This window comes from Thunnus thynnus, chromosome 15 (genome assembly GCF_963924715.1).
Source record: "Thunnus thynnus chromosome 15, fThuThy2.1, whole genome shotgun sequence".
Taxonomy (NCBI): Eukaryota; Metazoa; Chordata; class Actinopteri; order Scombriformes; family Scombridae; genus Thunnus; species Thunnus thynnus.
In genome coordinates this window covers 8,298,970-8,306,245 of record NC_089531.1, presented here as the reverse complement: position 1 = coordinate 8,306,245, position 7,276 = coordinate 8,298,970, and positions in this window count along the sequence as shown.

Genomic DNA, 7,276 nt, shown 5'->3' with positions numbered 1-7,276 from the left:
CTCATCAAACGCACTAATCTGAAACCCTCCATTTTAATATTATGAGTTTGTTTTATAGGTAAAATAGACTTTAGTTGGTTTACTTACAATTCATTGCACTTCATTTTAATTAGTAGCTAATGTGTAAACTAGTGTTGGTGTCAGAGCACAACAGATGAACCGAACAAAGTATTCAGCTTTAAGAAATAATAGATTCATAAACTTTTACTTGGGTTTAAAATGAGGTCTTTCAAGGAAATTCCAGTGGGTATAAACAATTGCTTTTAAATTTACCAAAAATGACTAAAATAACAGTCTCAGAACATTGTTTTAGTTTTAAACTCAAATTATTTTACTGAAACAGTAATCCTGTACTTAGAGGAGACATCAGGACCAACAAAAAGAACCCTAAAAGATGAGAGATGATGAGAGCACAGCTGCAATTAATGATTATTTCCTCAATTAATCATTTAGTCTATAAAATGTCCATAAATAATGAAGAATGCCCGTTCTAATTTCTTAAAGCCCAAGGTGATGTCTTCAAATGTCTTGTTTTGTCAGACCAACAGACCAAAACCCAAAGATATTAAGTTTATTATCGTTTAACATAAGAGCTTTCAATCCTCACATTTGTGAAGCCCAAGCTGGCAAATGTTTGGCATTTGTCCTTAAATAATGACTAAAACTATTTTAATTATCAAAATAGTTGCAGAATAATGTTCTGCCAATCGATTATTGTCACAAATAACAGTGAAAACACCTTTTCTGGTGGTTTTAGATATTTCTTATGTGGAAAAATTAGTAAAACCATTAAACAACTGAAGTGTTTGGCATTAAGAGTGAGCCACAGTTGAACATTTTCACATCTATAACCAGTGAACGAGGCTTTCTGTTTAAAACTCACTCTGTGTGTGTTTACCACCTGTCTGTAAACTGACCTGAGCAAGAGGGAAAGGGAGAGAGGGAGACGAGGTAAAGTAGGTGCCGTCCACCTGACCAGCCTCAGCCATGCATCATTAATGGACATGCATCATTGATGACGTCCGCTGCCCACAGGCAGAGCGTTACTGTCCCCCTCTCCAGTCACCCCCCGGGGCCTGTAGCTCAGCAGACGGAGAGATCCAGGTCTTTGTTTCATATCTGTCATCCTTTAAGTGATTATGCTTAGAGCTGCACAGGTGTGCCAGGAGAAATCACTCTCTAGTTTAACCATCAGAGGGCATTTTCAGGTATATTCTCCTCCAGGTGCGACAGACTCTAGAGATCCATGAGTGGCACCGCTGGATCTGCACCCCCGACAGCTGTGCTCGGCCTGGGCATGGACGTCAGTGAGCCCCATCAGTGGCACCAGAGAGCCGCGCAGAAGAGCAGAGCTTCAGTCCAGACCTACCTGCTCACCAGCACTGTGCTCCCGCCACCCACAGCAGGAGGGAGCAGCAGGGGGACCAAGACCCCCCTGAGGCTGCCCTCCCTTGTAGCCAAAGGGCCTCGCAGGCGAAGCAGCATGGCTCGTCTCAGGTGAGCTGAAGTTGTATATTAAGAAAGAATTTCACAGAATTTAGTTTTTTGGCTAAAGAACCAGGTGGGTTCAGTTTGCTGCAGGGGTCTCTATGTGTATGTGGACCCTCTTCATGTACTGAAGAGCTACAACGATTAATTGATTAGCTGATAAGTCGATTGATAGAAAATTAATGTTAAATAATTTTAGTCATTTTTCAAGCAAAAATGCTAAACACTTTCTGATTCCAGCTTCTCATATGTGACAATTTGCTGTATTTGTCATATATGACAGTGAATTTAATATCTTAAGGTTTTAGACTGTTAGTCAGACAAATTGAAGACATCACTGTGGCCTTGAAGAAATTGTGAATGTTATTTCTTCACTATTTTTTAACATTTCATAGACCAAACAATCAATTAATCGAGAAAATAATCGTTGTACTGTCATTCCTACTGCGTTGTTCATTTCTGCTTATTCAACAATCAACAATACTGCTGTTGTTAAAGTATTTCTAGACTCTTCTAACCATCTGTATGAAAAGCAATTCAATCTACTACTCAATAAAAAAAGATTTTAAAGTAATTACCAAAGTTGTGACCATATTTAAAACTATAAACATGTAATTGTGTATGAATGAAATATAAAATAAAATAATATCAATATAGAGAAATATAACTTTACACTGTGTTTCAACGTCATACAAGCACTGACAACTTCTGGCTACCATCTTTATTTGGATTAGGAGACACAGTTTTGGAAATGGGTTCAAAATTTCTACATTTTTTCATCCTGATCATTAGAAGAATCTTACAGGATTTATGGGAATACTTTCAGGTCATTGTTTTTCAACTCTGTGACTCATTGATAAGAGGCAAAAAATCAAACTGGGGCTGGTAAATGTGGTCGGTTTATTTAAAGGTTTCTGTGAGTGACAACATCAATCTGACTTTACTCAGATTGTTCTTATGTGGTAAAACCCAATGTGAGACATTCAGAAGAGTTGTAGGATTTCACCTGAAAAACTTTGTTGTAGAACTGAAACGTTTTGTCGATTAATTAGATGATTGAAAGAATTCAAACTCTCTGGTTCCAGCCTCTCAAATGTGAGGATGCCTTACTTTTATATATATGATACCAAACTGTATTATTTTAAAAGATACATCAAGATTTATTTACAAAAATGTTTTGATCTTGTCCTCAGTGTGTCTTTGTTTGTAAAAATGATTGAAATCAGTAATTGTAGATCAAGTGTTGTTGCCTGTGTCTGCTTGAGGATCCGTCCCCGTGGATTAACTGCATTTACACTGACATAAAAGTGTCAATGTAAATGCGGCCAAAGTCACAGTATGATGATCAAATGTTGGCGTGATTGCTCAAGCTGTTAATTTGCTCTAAAGGACTGTTTTTCCTTCTCTGAACAGAGGGTCTAAGGACAGAAGGTGTCGTAAAATTGTCCAGATTGTAATTTTTTGTTATATAAATAAAACTGACTTCACTTGACTGGACACTTTCATATACTTGCTATGCCAAGTGTGCATTAAATGACTGAAATATCACAATAAGTATCTTAAAAAAACACAAAACAAAGGGCAGAGTCAGTGGTGTGTTCAGATAATTGACACCAGGATATCCTGGTGACCTACAGTAACTGCATCACTGCGGATTTGAATGTGATTAATCCCCTGTGTGTCATCTCCTTCCCCCTATCTCCACTGTCTCTCCTATTCATTTCAGCAAAACTACCTGCCAAAGCTTAGTTTGAGTGCTTGACTGGAATTACACTGTAATTGTTTCCTCTTGGGTCCGTCCCCATTTGATAGCATTATGTAGGCCGCTTCTACGCTCCCCCACTGGTTTGCTTTGAGTACAGAAGGCCAGGGACCAGTGTGCCATAAATCTCAGGTGTGGAAATTGATCCGTCGCCTGATGTAGCACCCAGTGGTGCCACGCTGGTTTCACTCAGAGGAGGGAGAAACCTGAGTGAGGCGCGCACACACACACACACTCTTCAGGCTCTTAAACACTCACACACAAACACACTTTTGTCACTGTCTGAGTGATTGATGGCTACCACAAGCAGAGCCGGGTTTGAATGACTATCAGATAAATGAAGAGGAAGTAGGGAGGAGTTCTGAGCTGATGACTATCAGATAGATCGTGATGAAATTTGGTTAAGACATCAATGTTTCCCATAGGATGAATCGTAATCACAGGCAAGCCCTTAACTTTGAATATAGCGCCAGTGATAAACTTTATATCATGCAGGATTTCATTTCTGTTTCTCGTTCTTTACTCAAAATGTCAATTTATCTCAACTTCAAATACATTCGTTCATGTTCGAGCCTGAGTCCGATCTGAAATATGTGACGCAAACAGCCAGCAGACCAACCTTAGCAACAAAGGCTACTGAACAGACGGCCGTTTGTGGGCATGCGTGAACGTTCTGATAACATCAGAAGGAGGTAACTTTGCAAACAGGGCGTTTGGAGAAGGCTGAAGCCCTGACTTTTGACTTTCAGGGAGCCTTTTTACAAACATTCACCATGAGTTTTGGTACTTTGACCATGTTTTATATCTGACAATATAACAGTATATAAATGATAGAGAATCACAAAAAGCATGTTACTTTCCCTTTAAAGCACCGCTGTGCCTCGACATAGCTGTAGACTCTGAGTCTTGTTATCAACATACTGTTTATTCCTGAAAATGTTTTTACAACTAAACCTTCCATTTCTGTCTCCACAGCCTCAGTGAGCCATCCCTCCTCACCCCAAAGGAGAACATTATATTTGAGGGATTCTCCAGCAACCGTCGCCCCAATGTTTTACAAAAACGACCCCCACCTCCTCCATTTTGGAAGAGCAGCCAGCCTCGTCAGCAGCAGAAGCACCAGCACCAGGTACAAAGCTGCAGCAGGTCGGCCTATATTCACTTCTCTCAGGCCATCCAGCCCAGCTCCAAGCCAAGACCGGTGAGGCGTCATTCACATAACCCAACCCTGAGCTCAGAGATGGCACAGGGTGGCTTCCGACCTTTAGCGATGCAGTCTCAGGCTGAGCCTCTGTCTGTCGTTGGGAAGCCGTGTCTTCTGAACTGCAGTCAACGCCCTGCCATGGCCGCTGGTCCAGGACGCACCCAGCTTCATGTGTTTCTGCCCACTGAGGCGGAGGGAGAGGAGGTGGACAGTGAGTCTGTGGATGAAGGCTTCATGGATGAATTGGACAGTAAGATAACTTCCCTGAAGCTCCAGCAGGGAGCGCCAAAGATGGTTGGCGACTGAAAGACAAAAACAGATGAATCTTTGTTACACTATATGGCCAAAAGTATGTGGACACTACTCTTGTGGAGCTGTTTTTATGGTTTGGGTTAGATTTTGTTTTATTTTTGTTACCTTTCATTTTACCAGGAAAACCTCATTGAGATTAAAAATCTCTTACAAGAATGTTCTGACCAAGACAGGCGGCAACATAAACTTCAAACAACATAAAATAATTAAATTACAATAAAAGAGAAAATAAAAATACAACCTTAATACTAGAATTTTACTGAGAAACAGCAGCAATTTGACACATTAAAAACCTCCTAGCAAGCATTCTGACATTGGCAGATAGATGATGATGCAGCAAACCTTTAAACCTGCCCAGAGAAACTAGTGACTGTAATTTTTATTCATTTTGTAGAAGATTCTAAGTACAGGGAGCAGCATACATGAAAGCTCTTTTACCAAACTCTGTCCAAACCTTAGCTACAGTCAACAAAAAGAGCATAATTGTTTGCAAGTTTCCTTTTCATGTAAACACATAGATATGTAGACACACAGCTAGCCCAGGAATGGCTTCATAGATAAAACAATGCCAATAGTAAAAGGAAACTTATTGCAACAACATAATGATATTTTAGACAATGGTGTTCTTCTGACTTTGCGGTAACAGTTTGGGGAAGTCTATTTCCTGTTTCAACATGAAATGTTGCTGTGCACAAAGCCAGGTCCATAAAAAAAATGGTTTTATCAGTTTGGTGCAGAAAAACCTGCCTGGCCTGCACAGACCTGCAATCTCAATACCATCCAATCCTATTTTTTTAAAACTATCTTTAATGTTTTCTTTTTACTGACAGAGGGTAAAAAAAGAGAAAAGAAATAACAATGAAATAAAATAAAATAAAAGGTGAACAGAGCCTGTAGGGAAGAACAGGTCTAAATTCTTTTTAAACAACATTACTATTTATTCCTTTTTTAAATTTATATATTAACCATTTTCCCCAGCGTTTTGCAAAACATTCTTCCTTCATTTTTAACCTATATGTCAGATTCTCTATCACTAGGATATCATCTATGATGGTCAGCCATTGTTTGTAATCTGGTACATCAGTCTTGAACCAGTTCTTAGTGGTTAGGATTGAGGGATTTCGTAACCCCCAATACCTCACACAGAACAGAACATACACCATCCCAGAAAGGTTGTTTTTTCATGCAACTCCAAAAAATGTTTGTGTGGTTTGGTTCGTTGTCTCCAGCATGGTTGCTGAATATCCATTTGTTTACTCTTAATTTTGGGTGTGATGAAGTAACGAATTTGATTCTACCAAATAAATTGTCTCCATCTCTGTGATTGTGTTGTGGTCTGGTGTATTTTCCACGTATCATACCACATTTTTTTCTGGGATCTTCTCTTTATTCAGTTCTCTTTTCCATTTAGCCTTAACATATAATATATTGAATCCTTTCTAGATTCCATCCAAACAAAAGTACAGGATTGACACAACTCTGGAAAAAGCACTGCAGTATGCTTGTACAAGTATCATTATGATAGGATGTGTTTTGTCCCATTTTTCTTGTTTTTTAAAATTTTTAAAAAATATTGTAGTCCCTCATTTGTAAATATCTAAATAAGTCCTAATTTGTTAGGTCATATGTGTTTTTTAATTCTTGAAAGCTTCTCATTTCACCCTTTTGAGTAACTGTGCATATGGCTGTTATACCCATTCCCACCCAATGTTCTGAAGTCAGACCTTCCTGGTTTAAACTCACCATCAAAAGCAATCAATTTTAACAGTCCCAGTTCCTTTCCCAATTTTAACTGTTTAACAATGGAATACCATGTATCTAGATGTATATGATAATAGTGGGCGAGGTATAGGGAGAACTTTGTTCGCAGGTGATGGGGCACTGTGGAAAAAGAGGTAGGAATGTTTAATAGGTTGTGGAACAGTTGCAGGAAACAATTAAAAGAGTGGAGCAATGGACTTTGCAAATTTTCCATTGAGAAAACAAATACGCTTTTCTTTATGAGGAAGAATTTTAATGCGTGTGGTTTGATGCTGGACTTACTTGGAAAGTGCATACTGATAAAATTGTAAATAAGTGTAAGAAGGTTTTAAATGTGATGAAATGTTTAGCGGTAAGTGCCTTAAACCTGCATTCTCTCTGATGGCCAGCAGGGGGCGACTCCACTGGCTCCAAAAAGAAGTCAGATTGTATGGAAGTCTATGGGAAAATGACCCTACTTCTCACTTGTTTTATTACCTGTGTAAACAGTTTCCTAAGAGTTTATGGTCTCAATTGCTTTTATCAAGTCTTCTTCAACACAACATGATGTTCATTTTGTAAATTATGATCCCATTTAGAGTAAAATAGACGATAAAGCAGGGTATGCTTTGAAAATGTTGATTAGGTAACGTAACTATAGCGTAACCCCAGATTCACAGAGTATAGGCATAGTTGCCTCTATTTCACAGTGTGTTTTCAGTTCATGAAAGTTAATTGTAACATTTTGGTTGCCTAAAAAGTCTTGAGTC